The sequence below is a fragment of the Branchiostoma lanceolatum genome, chromosome 10 (assembly GCF_035083965.1).
Source record: "Branchiostoma lanceolatum isolate klBraLanc5 chromosome 10, klBraLanc5.hap2, whole genome shotgun sequence".
In the NCBI taxonomy this organism is placed as follows: Eukaryota; Metazoa; Chordata; class Leptocardii; order Amphioxiformes; family Branchiostomatidae; genus Branchiostoma; species Branchiostoma lanceolatum.
The window spans coordinates 13,951,946-13,966,230 of record NC_089731.1 but is presented as its reverse complement, the minus strand read 5'-3'; positions in this window follow the sequence as shown (position 1 = coordinate 13,966,230).

Sequence of the window (14,285 nt, the reverse complement as noted above, 5' to 3'; positions counted from 1 at the left end):
CGTCGACGCACCATAGAGATGCTGAACTTAATTAGATGTACATAATCATGTTTCATTGCATTTTTTATGAATTTTATCTTTAGTGTAAATCCTAATGTCTATCCGTATTATTTCACCTGCTTACCTGACACAAATAAATGAAAAGGTTGCGAATGACGTCGTCGCACCATAGGGATGCTGCGCTTAATCAGAGAACCTTAAAGGCAACCAAAGCAATATTAGGGCCAAAAAATTGAACTACAAAAATGCTGAAATCTTTATGGTAGTGACATTTACTAGCATTGTTCAGCACATTTTAGTATTTTAAAAACCACGCAAAATCGTGCCGTACGATGATATCCTTAGTTTCGCGAGCCTACAAAAAAACCGCAACGATTTTCAGTGAGTTCTCACATTACAACGAAGTCATATTTTTGTATAATGGATGTCGCTATACATTGTGACAGTGCTGTTTGAACTAATCATGTCTGGAAATGACTAAAAAATTGACTTCCAAATGCGATTTTTGGGCCCTAATACTGATTCGGTTTCCTTTAAGTGTACATCATCAAAAGTCTCATTAGATCTTAATGAACTCCGTAAATGAATGGTCCTGAGTGTAAATCATGGGTTATATTTCACCTGTTCACTTGGCCCCCCAAAAAAAAGTTTGCGAATGACGTCAACGCGTCACAGGGATGCTGCACTTAATTAGAGAACCTTAATGTAAATCGTAATATGTCTTATTGAATTTTAGAAACTCCATCTGTTGTTTATATCACTATATGTCGTCATATTTCTCCTAGTGCAAACAAAGCTCCATGAGGAGTGTATCGAATTTGTTTTCTAGACGGTTCGCCTGCTGTTGTTGTTGTAATCTTACTCGACGTGTGCGTCAGAACGACGCAGTGCGGGAACAAACACAACACCTGCATAACGTATTTAACACCCACTTGTAACCTGAGTGTCTATCTTGCTGGCTTTACCATAGATAAATGATTATTTTCCAGTGAATACGCACTATCATTGTGTTGAATAAACCATTTCGTATATTTATCAATACATCGATGGCGCATGTGATGCTAAAACTTTTATCAACGCCACAACAAAAATAAGGGACGAACAGATTTGAGGAGGTTTATTCATGATTGAGAATTTTGTTTGAATTGCATACCTGATAAACCGCCTGGTCAAGGCGTAAAACACCGGGTTTAAACTTTGTTCTGAAGAGTACAAGCTGCATATCTGGACAGGTTTATTTGATCCACTCACACTTAGAAGGACCCCTACTCTTATTGATAAGTGTGATGGGTTCTTTAGCAAACGCTCTACACATGGACTGCGCTCATCATTGAATCTCCAAGCAGATGTAAAGATCCGGTTCATGGTCAGTCTTTTACTCCTGCTATTGCAACGCTTAGTAAACTTCTAGTATTGCACTTTTTTTTAACGATTTGTCTCAATGTGAGGGTAGCCCTAAGAAAACATATACGATAAGTAAAAGCCATAGGAACGTCATCTTTATCAGAGATATAGTCCTCTTCGATCGAGTTTGTTTAGTTATCTCCATGAAAAATGTCCAGATATAGTTTGGTGTGTGTGTGTGTCTGTGTGTTTGTGTGCGTGTGTCTGTATTTCCGCAAGTACACCTATAGAACGCCTGGATGGATTGTAATGGCCTTTGGTATGTGGGTAGGTATTGGGAAGATGAATGTTGATTTGGCCCCCCTGGTATGTGACCTTGGTACTGCAGCAGAACTTCCGTTTTTTTGTATCTTTTGACCTAGACGTGCCATGCATATGATCTTGATTTTTTAGTGGCAGATAGCTTGTCATGTAAGGAAGAAATGGTGTAGGTTTGGGCCTCCTAGCACTTTGCTCTGGAACTGCAGCGGCGTTTTTGTCGAAATCTTCAAAGGAGAATAACTGAACAAAAGAACGACGGATTCCCGTGATATTTAGTATGCAGGAGCTTGAACAGAGATGTACATGATGAAGTGCAAATCATGCAAATTGGGACTTAATCTTTTTAGTGAGTTTCTTTTGGGTAACGTACTGTGTCCAAACTCTCTAGTAGGCGTTCGGCTCCACATTTTCTGAAGTATTACCACTGATTTCTATTCAGTGTACAAAGGGCCTTTCAGGGATGAAACGGTATGGAAGTGTATGTGTCTGATGTAGCGGCAATGACGTACTACGAGGCAATAATGCAAATTTCCCCAAACCAGGGCACATCGATTTTAGGATCGGTACAACTTATCTAAAAGAACATCTCTATGGTGGCAGGGCAGTTTGCATGCATACTATCGTAGAGATCTGCTTGGAGATTACATTAGACTCCGTCACTGTGTAAGCTAAAGGAATACCAAACGGTTGCTGTCTGAGAAACATGGACATGTATTGGTGATCAATCATCAAGAAATAAAGTACACGACTCAAATTTCGGGGAATTATTATAGTTATAATACCAATCTTTATTGACACAACAAAAGTACAGCGACTTTCGTAATATAGTATAAAGGTGTTCTTTCAATATTCAGTCTAAACGCTGTGGTCATTACTTTCCAGTCGACGTCCTTTTGAAAATCAATAGGTAATTAGGGAGAAAAACAAGGTTGACCTGTGTCGTGCTCAAAGCTGTGTGGGTTGAGTTTCGTATGCTATGAATCGGCTGGACAGAAAGACATTGTCAAAGTGTTTGATGAGGGTTTCCCTTTGTATTTCAACTAAAAAGAAGACTTTCGGCACATAGCAAGTTGGCCCACTCATTTCAGGTCGCCGCACAATTGTCCAAACGTTACTGGTCTGCAAGAAATGATCATAGTGCGTTTAGACATTAGTTAGACATCCAGGTAAACAATATATAAAAACAATTCAAACTCTACAACTGGATAAAATTTGGAGATTTAATTCCGGACGTTTTGAGTGACATCCATCACTCTTCTTCGGCGTCACTAAAATGAACTGGCAAAACGAATACAATGCTAGCAATTTTTAACTGGGAAAACCACTAATGATTATAGTGATTTGAATTGTGGTAGACATCCAAAAAAGGCTTTATTCTTTATAGTTAAGCCCCAAAATTTGAGTTGTGCACCTTATTTTCGGGTGAGGCACAGAATCTTTTGATCACCCCATGTTAGCTATCTCGCCTACCATCTCTCTTTCTCTTTCCGCTGGGTTCCATACAAATGTAGAGGCGGCTTGCTGTTGAATGGTAATGTCGAAATTAGCCAAGGATATTTGGATTCTCCCCATGCCCTTGGCTTTGCCATTGAGCCTTATTCCGTAAACAGGAAGGCGAGCGTAGCTTATTACTAGTGCTCGTTATGAGACCTAATCTCCAAGCAGATGTTTTGGTGGCAAAATCGTAACAGTCGTCCAAGACGGTGCTCCATGTAGCCTCTACCAGGCCCCGTGCATCGCTGGGAAAATAGTAGAAATTGCCAAATAGAGTGAATTGTATGCTAAGGGAGTTGGCTACGGAGAGAGGGTCGAATCTGCAATCCAAGCCTGCAAGTGAAACCCTGGCAAATATTCTCCCTATCGCCGGCGTAGTTAGTCTGGCAGAGACTACCTCCATGGCCGTTGGACCGTATTGGCCGGTAGTTGCGATTTTGCTACCGAAAGATGCAATTTATTCCAGCCGACGATTGAATGATTTATTGATTGAATATTTGCTTTGAGGTTGTTAATGACCCACACTGACAGTGTATTTTCAGTCGACGTGCTTGCGCACCGTCGGGGTTATACCGCCCCTTACGGAGTGACATATCCTTTATATTTTGGGCAGTGGTTGGGATGGTTTGAGTCTCCGCCATGCCCTTCTGTGGACTGGGAAATCAGTACAAGTTGACCAAACAGATAGATCAAGACCATAGCATGTCCACGACAAAAGATACAAAACTCGGAAGTTCTGCTGCAGTACAAAGGTCACACATTAGGGGGCTTAAACAAACCTATCTTGACCTTCGTTGGCTTCGTCTTCCCAAGACCTACCCACATACCAAATATTATACAATCCATCCAGAGGTTTTTAAGTTGTGCTGGCTACAAATATCCGGGGACACATGGCTTCAATTTTACGAGTTTCTTTTCATTCAAGAAGTTTTACAAATGAATGCACTCCTGTTGCAGATATCAATCAAAAACATTTTTGTTGCGTCACGGTGGTCGAGCCCTTTGAATGAATATTGATATCTAATATCAGTCCCCTTTGCAGACACAGTTCGGTCTCGTTATATCAGATGCGAGACCTACCCTATTCACAATATTTCTAATTAAACCACAACATAACGTTAGTTTAATTACCGGTGCTTTTGAATGGATTGACGCACAATTTCCAGACAGAATTTGTAACGTAAAGGAGTCTCATTCATAAAATCCATCAAAAGCTTCGGGGCTGATTACCGATTCTTACGTCTGACTTGAAAGACGTCACAAACCCTCAAAGAATTCTTGGAACTACTTTAAAAGTCAGATGTCTTTTCATTCATAGAAAAAGCTTTCAAGAATCGTCCCATGGGATGACGTCATTGGGGAGCGGGGTGGTGTGACGGAAGGCGGGAAAGTGGCATAATAGGACTGTGGTGTAGTGAGGAATGTTGAATGGAGGTTTCTGATCAGATTAAATTTGCGCCCACGAATAATTACAGAGTAGTTAAGTAATGGTTCTTTTCGGGCCATCAGTCAATTGAACTGGCAGGCGACAGTCACTTTATATGATTTTTCATAATACCAAAGTAGAGCTTCTTGTAACTTGAATAAAGGATTTTAAGCCCTTTCGCAGAAAAGATAAGATCTTACCACTCGAAATCCTATTCAGAGCATCTGAGAATACTATAAAGCTGAACCAGTGTTTCTTAAGATCTTGTTGTCACTAGAGGATATAAGATTCTAAGCCTCTTTACAAGACAAGGTCTTACCACTCAAGATTGTATTTGGAGTATCTCAAAATAACCCTGACCACGGTGCCATTCTTTCAACCTATTCCTTTCATTGCATAATGTTCCAAAATAATACTCAAGTAGAGCTTGTTGTCACTAGAGGATAAGATTCTATGCCCTTTTAAGGAAAATACACGGTCTTACCAATCAAGATTCTATTTAGAGCATATCGCCAAAAAAGCTGGACCAGTGTGCATGCATTTCTGTTCGATCAATTCCTTTCATTGCATAATGTTACAATGTAATACTAAAGTAGAGCTTGTTGTCACTAGAGGATATAAGATTCTAAGCCATTTTACAAGACAAGGTCTTACCACTCAAGATTCTATTTGGAGCATATCGCCAAAAGAGCTAGACCAGTGTGCATTTCTTTCATCACGTACAATATTACTGAAATTGAGCTGATATGATATTGTCCATAGAAGAAGGGATTAAAGCCTTTTCCGGCTAGCCTTTCCGGCCCGACTATGTATATTTGATTACTTCAAAAATAAAATCGAGGTTAATACAGGAAATACGGTTCATAACTCCCCGGAAGCCTATATTGCATATTAATAACGCCTGTAGGCAGGCAAGCAGTGCTAGCTAGAACTCTAATCTGTGCAAGGCATAAAGTGCCCTAAATTTCGCTGCATGGCGAAGAAATGGACACATGAATCTTCTTCTCGACGTCGGATGCGTCACTGATAATTCTGGTTCAGACTAGATAGAGTCGTGTTGAACGTCACACATAGACGCATTAGAGGAATCTGCATAGTCGTCCCATTCGTGACGCATATGTAGAAGTGATATCTGAAGGCGGGCGCCGGAAGTACCCAGTTGAAACGATTGATTTGATCACGGTGGTTTGGGATTCCTGCTAAGAGCATTTTGATGGTTTTAGTGGGCGATCGCTGGTCACACTAGCCGTAGATCAACATGCACAAGCCACATGATAGTTAACAGTACCGGAATATATTGTAAGTGTAGACTTTGGTTCATGTCGAAGTGAATGGACACGGAATATACACAAAGTGTGTGTAAATGGGGAGGCATACCGAAGAGGACTTTATACATACAGTCAAACCTGCCCAAGGCGACCACCCGGCGGACCGAGCAAAAACGGTCGCGATGGACAGGTGGTCGCCATGAAGAGGATTCCACTCACATGTTTCCAGGTCGAGGTTTTCAAATACAGTACGTAAATGATGAAAAAATTATGTGAATTTAGACAGCATGACCCTCACCAGGTTCAATTCTCATTGACAGAAAGATCCTACAAAAATTACATTTTCCGTTATCGATGTAATAATTGTATACCGCTACATCGTGTACAAATTTTCGTCATAATTTGACTACAAAACGATGGTTGCCTCGATGATCTCGCAGCGCCCTCCCGCATTCACACGTTACATTGAATAGTACACACACACACGCACATCATCGAAGTTTTAAGGCCTAAGACAGATCCCTAGAAAACGCCTGCTGGTCCGAGCCTCTTTTGGGGCGCCGACCGCTGGATGAAAGGGTCAAAAAATTTTCGATCTGACAATTAAAGATGAAAACGGAACGCGTTAACGGTGTGATTTCGTCGCGCCGCGCCGCGAAGCTCTGTGCCACCGCATCGAAGGGTAAGTCAGTACAGCAGAACGCACAGCGTCCAATAAAGGTTTGTGAGATTCATGGAAATAAAAAGAAAATAAGAATTTTGATTTTCACCAATAACTAGAGTATTCGTAAATGTTCATACACAAAATCATCGTGTTTTACAAAGGTCAGCGGTACGCCAAATCCGGGCCGCCCGAAATCCAAGATGGCGTCGGGACCAAGGAACAACATTTCTCGCCTGATGTTTTGCCCGCCGCGAAGTCATTTTTCGGCGGAATTTAGCAAGATACAGACACATTTTTGTTGAAAATACAATGAATAGATAGTAATTTCTGTGAAATCTGACTTTTTGACGCTATGCACTACGTATTCGTTTTGAAAGTTGAGTTTAAACGGAACTGAGTTCACGTTAAACTATAAGATTACGATAGGCACAACAACATCACAAACATTTGTCTTTACAATGTTTATAGGGGGAACGTTTTATTAAAACAATTCATGGAGGAATCGATGGTATAACATTGCTATTCCATATATTTTTGATCTTATTTTTGTCCTTTAAAGTCTTGAAAACATTTCCGTGAAATCCGACAGCAAAATGATCTGATGTCACCACACGCTTGAAAATTAGGCGGCCGCCATGGGCAGGGATTGTGCTCTTTGCGGTCCCAATTCGTGGCGGTCGCGGTCGCGTTGGACGGGTGGTCGCCTTGGGCAGGCAGCTTAATGCTTGTGCCTATGGGGAAAATTTTCGGGACCGAGAAAAAGCGGTCGCCATGGCCAGGTGGTCGCGTTGAAAAGGTGGTCGCCTAGGCAGGTTTGACTGTACATGATATAGATGTAGTTTCTTCGACATTCAAACTGCCTTATAGTTTGAAACTTTCTGGTCGCCCAGCCTTTTGGATGAGGCAATGATTGTGTAATATCATGCCTTATTCCGTGACTCAAACGCTAGCTTCGTAAACAATTGTTTCTTGCTTCTTTCCTGTAAAATACGTGTTAGACATGTTTCAGTCATAGCACACGGACTGTGTACGTGCTGGAGTACACGCGCTCGTGGTGTTGGCGTATGTGCAAGGGGGGGGGGGGGACATCCCGAATAAGAAACTAAACATAGCAGAAGTAATATAAAAGGTATAGCGATCGAACCTCAGACTGAGGACGAGGCATTACGCTTTTTCGTTAGCTAGTAGCGCAATGCGGCTTCGCTACGTACACGGCTCGTGTATTTTGGGGGCTAAGCACACCGGGCCACCCCTACTCTTCTCGATAAGTGTGTTAGCTTCTTTTACATGCAGACGTTTGACGCCCAAAAGCTCCCTCAAATGCTTCGGTCCCATTTCCAAAGCGGGGCCCGGCCGGGCAGCCGAGAGTTGTGGGAACGAAATATATGATATGAAAGACAACAAATGATACAAAGCGTAAAAGAATTACTCCTAACCATATATTGTGTATTTTCTTGACATGCATTTCTTATTTTTCGTTTTCGCAAGGCCGGGCCTTGGTTTGGAAATGGGACCGAGGTAATACACAGGGCCGCCGGCTTTACGTCACCATCCGATAGGTAATATAGACTGTAGAAAAGCTTGATCTACTTTTCAATCAAAGCATAAACGACGCTAACCAGCTGAATCAGGCAAAGAAGTATTTTTCCTAGCCTGATGAATCGCGCTCCTAGTGGCCACCAGGTCCTGTAACCTCCGGCCGAGAGCTTGTGTAAGTAGATACAGGCTTGTTTTTTCCGTGCTTGAAGGTTATCGAATTGACGGTATCGTTCCATTAACGTAATTAGTGCATCTCTTTGATGTTATGACTTCAGTTGAGTTTCATGGAACTAACAGCAGGTCGTTAGTGCATCCAATTTATTCTTCCGATACGCACGTCGCCATCTGTTCACGTGTCATGTAACAGTACAGGAGCATACAGCTGTGTCGACCTGGCGTCACGTAACCTTCAGACGACCTCCTTAGAGCCCCCTCACACCTGTACGTATTGTCTTTATCTTCACGGTAGCAACATTTCACGGTGTAAAGCCCCTGTCACACTTGTGCGTTTATACAAGCCCGCATGAGTTGCGTATTAACATGTTTTTGTTTTAGGTTAAGTCTGCAGCCGAAGAAGTAATTTCTTTGGTTTGATAACTAGACTGCCCAACGGTAGGTCAAAGTAGAAAACAACTTCCTCCCTGCAAAATTTACTTAGACAAAACAAATTTACCACTGACCTCATGCGCACTTGAATATATACGCACAAGTGTGACAGGGGCTTAAGGAAAATGGACATTTTCGCTGAACTTTAACTTCACGGTGGCGGCAAGTGATTTACAGAACTGATGTATGAAGGAATCATTATTTGATTACAACAGGTTTTTCACGGTACAGAGGTGACCGTGAAAACAGTGAGCATAAAGTTACAGTGAAAGAAACAATGATTACAGTATTCAAGTGCGCATGAGTTGCGTCTGAACTTTTTTTTGCTTTATTCGGTAAAGTTTGCGGGGAAGAAGTTGATTTCTACTTTAACGCACCGTTGTGCAGCCTGGTTATCGAGCTTTTTCGGTCGCAAACTTTACCTAAACCCAATAAAATGTTAACGCGCAAATCACCCCCTTGCTGATAGTATAGTTGTATAGTGTATTGACGGCTGGTACAGACAGTCAGTAACCTTAATTTGGGTCAAAGTGCTTGAGTCTTTAAAATATGAAGTATTAGATAGATCTTCATTCTTTTTGTTTTGTAATAACTTAGGTTGAGACTAACGTATGCAAATTAGTGCTTACTTTGCATAGAGCCCACTGCAAGGGGCTGCTTGAGCCAATGAAACCCTATGGTGTGCAAACTTCCCTGGCAATTTTTTTTTCATATTTAGTTAACCTTTACCATATTTGGCCAGCGTAATTATGATACAGGCTAGTTTCTGATAGTCGTATCCTGAAACCAGGTATTAACAGAACGGATGTACAATCGGAAAAAAGGCACATAAACTAGAAAGGCAACATTTGCAAGCTGAAGCATAATGTTTACCTTCACATGATCTATCCTAACAAACTACTGCCTTGTTTATTCTTACTCAAACACATTCATATACATGGTGACCAGCCCCTCCAGCCCTGTCCTACCACTTGCTACATTATGGGATTAAACACCGCGCAGGGTGTCTGTTACAGCTCCAGTAACCATGCGGTTATATAGGCTTCGTTGCAGACTCCTTCCGGCTGTTAACGTTTTCTTTTTCAAGTTACAGTTTTATTATTCCTTTTCTTCTTCTTAATGCCGGCCGGGAAGGACTGGAACACAGTAAAACTGTAACTTGAAAAAGTCGGAAGGAGTCTGCAACGGAGGCTAGCGGGTATAGCCGCCTGGTCCAGGCCATCGACCTTATATCTATTTGTTTGAACTGCATATTCAAAGACGGCTGTGTCTGTCTCTGTCCCTCCGTCCTAGATCTTGTTTTTGTTTCTGGCTCTGCGGCCTGTGTGAATTAGGGTGGGAAATCGGTCGTTGACGCACGTGTTCTTACGAGATACTAGTACAAGTGTAGGCCTACGTCACGACATAAGGTGGTATATATAAGGGCTCAGCTTCGGTTAAAGGATTTAAGTGTTGAAAGTCTCTGCGCTTGGGAGAAGACATGGTTAATGGCTTTCAATCCCTCCTGATATGACAGTTTCGTACCCCAGAAACCCTACTACTGTACATTTCCCTATCATGGCCCCTCCTCGTCCTTCAGCTGATCAAGGTAAGTACCGCCAAATTCCTCTATCTCCTCAAACTTGACCAAGGGTAGACACGTCGAAACAGTAACATCAAAGGATTATACATGTGTAGATACTTTTTTTTCGGCCGCCATGATTCTACGATCCGTACCACCGCAGGAAGGCCCGATGGAGGCTAGTATTGAGCACCCCTGCACGTCCTTGTGTATTCCTAATATACTAAATTCACTTGTCCTGTCCTTCGCACGCATGAAGTTAGTTGTTCCTTAGGGTCTTACTTTTATTTCCCTTTGCTTTATTTGTACCTAGCCTGGTTCCAGTCTCTAGGGGTCGGCTTAGGGGTGTTTTACCTACCCTGGAATCCAGAGCATTAATACCGAGCGACCTTCACCGGCCCGCGCCCGGAGCTTCCTCGGGACCTATCCTCCCCCTGGCCCGACAACGTACCCCGCCCCACTTCCCGCTAGCCAACACAAGATCCGCTCTGGTATTACGGCTGCGGATCTTGTTTGGTTAGCGGGAAGTGGGGCGGGGTAGATCTTCGGGGGAGCGGAAGGATAGGCCCCGAGGAAGGTCCGGGCGCGGGCCGGTACATATGCTCTGGATTCCAGGGTATGTTTTACCGGGCCTGCTTTATTCGATTCGTTTCTGTCAGCCTGTCTACTTAGCTGCCATATAGAATTTCGCAGCCTATCTACTTTAGCTGCCATAGAGAGTTCCGCCGCCATGTGGGTGGCGACCTGATGTAATCCAAGGCCATAAACACACCCCGAGCGGACTGATCTGTCTGGGCGGGCGGGGATCACTCCTAGCGCCGTAGAGATATCGGGGAGCCCCCGATGATATGGTTTCCTGGCTAATTTGTATCGGGCACTTGTTTTGTAACTAACCCATGCGCAACTGCTGATGATGTCATATATATAATGCTTCCGTCCGAACTGGAAAAAGGGGCCCGGCCGGGTAGTTCACGGGCATTTTTTTTTTGCACTTTCGGGTGTGACCCCTACGTGGCCCCGTCAGACACCCTGCGATTGCCGGGCCCGGCCGGTATCCCGAATCTTTTAATTCAGACTTAAATTGGACGCGCGTAAAACGATTGAAACAATTAATCAACTCCCAACATTATCTAATACAAACTCATTCACGTGGAAGCATCATACAATAGTATCAACTGGACTTTCTTGTGGTTACATATTCAAAATTGACATTAGGAAAATGCTTTACTGCAAAGTAACTCACCTACCAACCAACCAACCAACCAACCAATTAATTAACCAACCAACCAAACAACCAACCAACCAATTAACCAACCAACCAACCAGCCAACGAGGGTGAAATCAACAGTTTGAAAGTAAACTGTTGGGGTAAAACTAATGAGTTCTAAAGCTGAACGCCAATGAAAGTATCGTATGCAAAAAAAGCCCTTTAAAGCATACACGAAATTGTCGTTATAGCGCCTACGACAAAGTTTCAATTACCAACGTGCTTGGGCCGGAACATATGGCTTACCATCATGGTAGAATAGCGGAAATATTTCCCCACGCACAGCACCCACAGTCTTCCTACTCGAGATTCTCCCCCGCAGATTCGGTAATAAAACCGCAGCCACATGTACAGACAAATCAATATTTAAACTGTCACATAAATACAGCCGGATGCGGTGGCAGTGCGTTTAGTAAGTGAAAGCAAAGAGAGTAAAGACCTTGCCCTCATTTCCAGGATATTTTCCACCTACATGTACATATATCCGAGGATGATCGTTTGAAAATTCGCTTTGAAACCATTGCGAATCATCCTACGTGATGGCTTCATGCTTGTGAAGGTGGAATAATGCTTTTGAAGAGGAGCCTAAAGTCAACACCTATATGACGCGCGTAGGCGAACGACGGGATAAAATTCATTGGAGTGAAGAAAGTTGAATGGAAAATTAAGAAACCGGATTTGGAAGTTTTCAGGAATGTGTTTGTTACGTTGTTAGAGGTGCCTTATTAGTATAAGCCACAGGAGTTGAACTGAGGTGAGTTTTGAGACAAGTCGGTTTTTGTCCTGTCGCCAAATGCTACACAATACCCAGTGACGCAGGCACAAGATTCCCGCGAAGAAAACTTCCATATAAGGACAACCGTGTTCCCAGTCTGACGATTGCGTCTTATAAGACACTATCAGCATACTGATACTATCATTAAATGTCAGTATGCCTCTGGCGGGTATTCAGCATGGGGTCTCAAGTCGTACAGTTGCTAGATTAGGCCATGTAGATTTGATTACAATATGGACGACATCTTGCGGGGATCCTAAAACTGATTTGAGCGTGCGAATAAATTTAAAGAGAATTTGGCAAAAAAAATTACATTCACTATGAAATCTAGGTTGCCAGGAGGGATGAACAAAGAAAAACAAAACAAAATAAAACAAAATAAAACAAAACAAAACACACAGAGTTTGGTATACCGGATAATAGATTCTTCATTTTTGGTCACTCACATCTTCTTCTTTGACTTTAGAATTGACTTGTATATTTGGCATTCTGCGACATTAGTATTCATTTTCCAAACATCTTTTTGCAATTTACAGCATATATTTTGTTATTTTGCAGCATGCTTGGTACGTATGGCTGAAACGGGTAAAAATTGATGCGCGCATAGATATCATCCATATAATCAAATCAAAATGGCCTTTTTGGCAGTATTCCATTACTTTATAGCGAACATTTGAGTTTATTTGTTTGTTTGTATTGCATACCCGGTAAACCGCCTCATGGCGTAACGCACTAGGTTTATACATGTAGTAATTATATAGCACGTCGACAGAACGTAATGCGTATACGGTGATTAGCCTGCTAATTTACTGCTATCTCTTTTGTTCTCTTTGGTCAACGTTGCATCGGAGGAACAGCCGTTGCAAAATATATGTCTTTGGACACAACTAAATGAACCTACTAGTATATACGAGATATCAACGTGTGGGTTGCAAAGCTTCCGCAATATGCTGCAGTTCCATGATGGCCGCTAGGGGCACATGTTGCCTACTGTGGAGTCATTCGTGGTGTTGAACGCGAACACGACCTTTAAACGCCTACGTTCTGCCGACGTGCTGGTTTATACTAAACAGTACACGCTGCATATCCGGACATATCTTTTTGCACACCGCGCTCGATGTGTGGCTCTCCTCAAACACGGGACCTTCGTGCATAATTTTGGCAGCATTTTACCTCCTATTCGACGTCGATAGCCTAAGCTATGGTGCTCATTTTCTCCTGAATAAAGCGAGGAATTTCCCAAGGGCACAACGCCCGGAAGGTCAGGGATTCGACCGTGGTCCAAGACCTCTTGGCCAAACACCAAACCATTGATTATACACCACGCCATACCAGCTTGTTTTTTTCCCCGTCCATTTCTCGTGTCCAGATTTGTAGGTAACGCCAAACATGTGCACAATGATCAGACTACGTCATCTGGGTACAGACAATGTTGGATCGGCATGGTATGCCAGTTGTTTTCCCAACCTATTAGGTCAACCGCTCCCCCTTAATTTGAATATGTAAATACATGGTGCACATGCATCGTGGCGCTCTGACATGGCATATAACAATAAATCTTCCCTAAAACATTACACTTCGTACACGGATACCATTGATTTTTAAAAAAGGTAGTTTGTTAATAAATAATAAACACATAGAATAATACCTTTACTATCAGCAGACAAGATATTAAACTTATACAGCGGAAAATGATTGTGTAACAGCGGGAAGGAGTGACCCGGCCCACCTTATTAGTTATGTAGGTCACCGTAAGCACATGTTTGGCACTCATGTGTCGGCCGCATGGTTACAGAGCACGCTGTGCGACATACGTACACCGGTTGACGCAAGACTGTAGGACATATACTTAAGATCAACCTTACAGTATACCAAGGAGGTTAAAAAAAGGTTCCTTGAGCATACTTACGTTTATATATATATATATAACGTTGCATGTACATAATCAGATATACTTGAATGTATTTAAATACGTCCCATTTTGTCATGAACAAATCAGCTACGCAGAAATCTGGGCAGA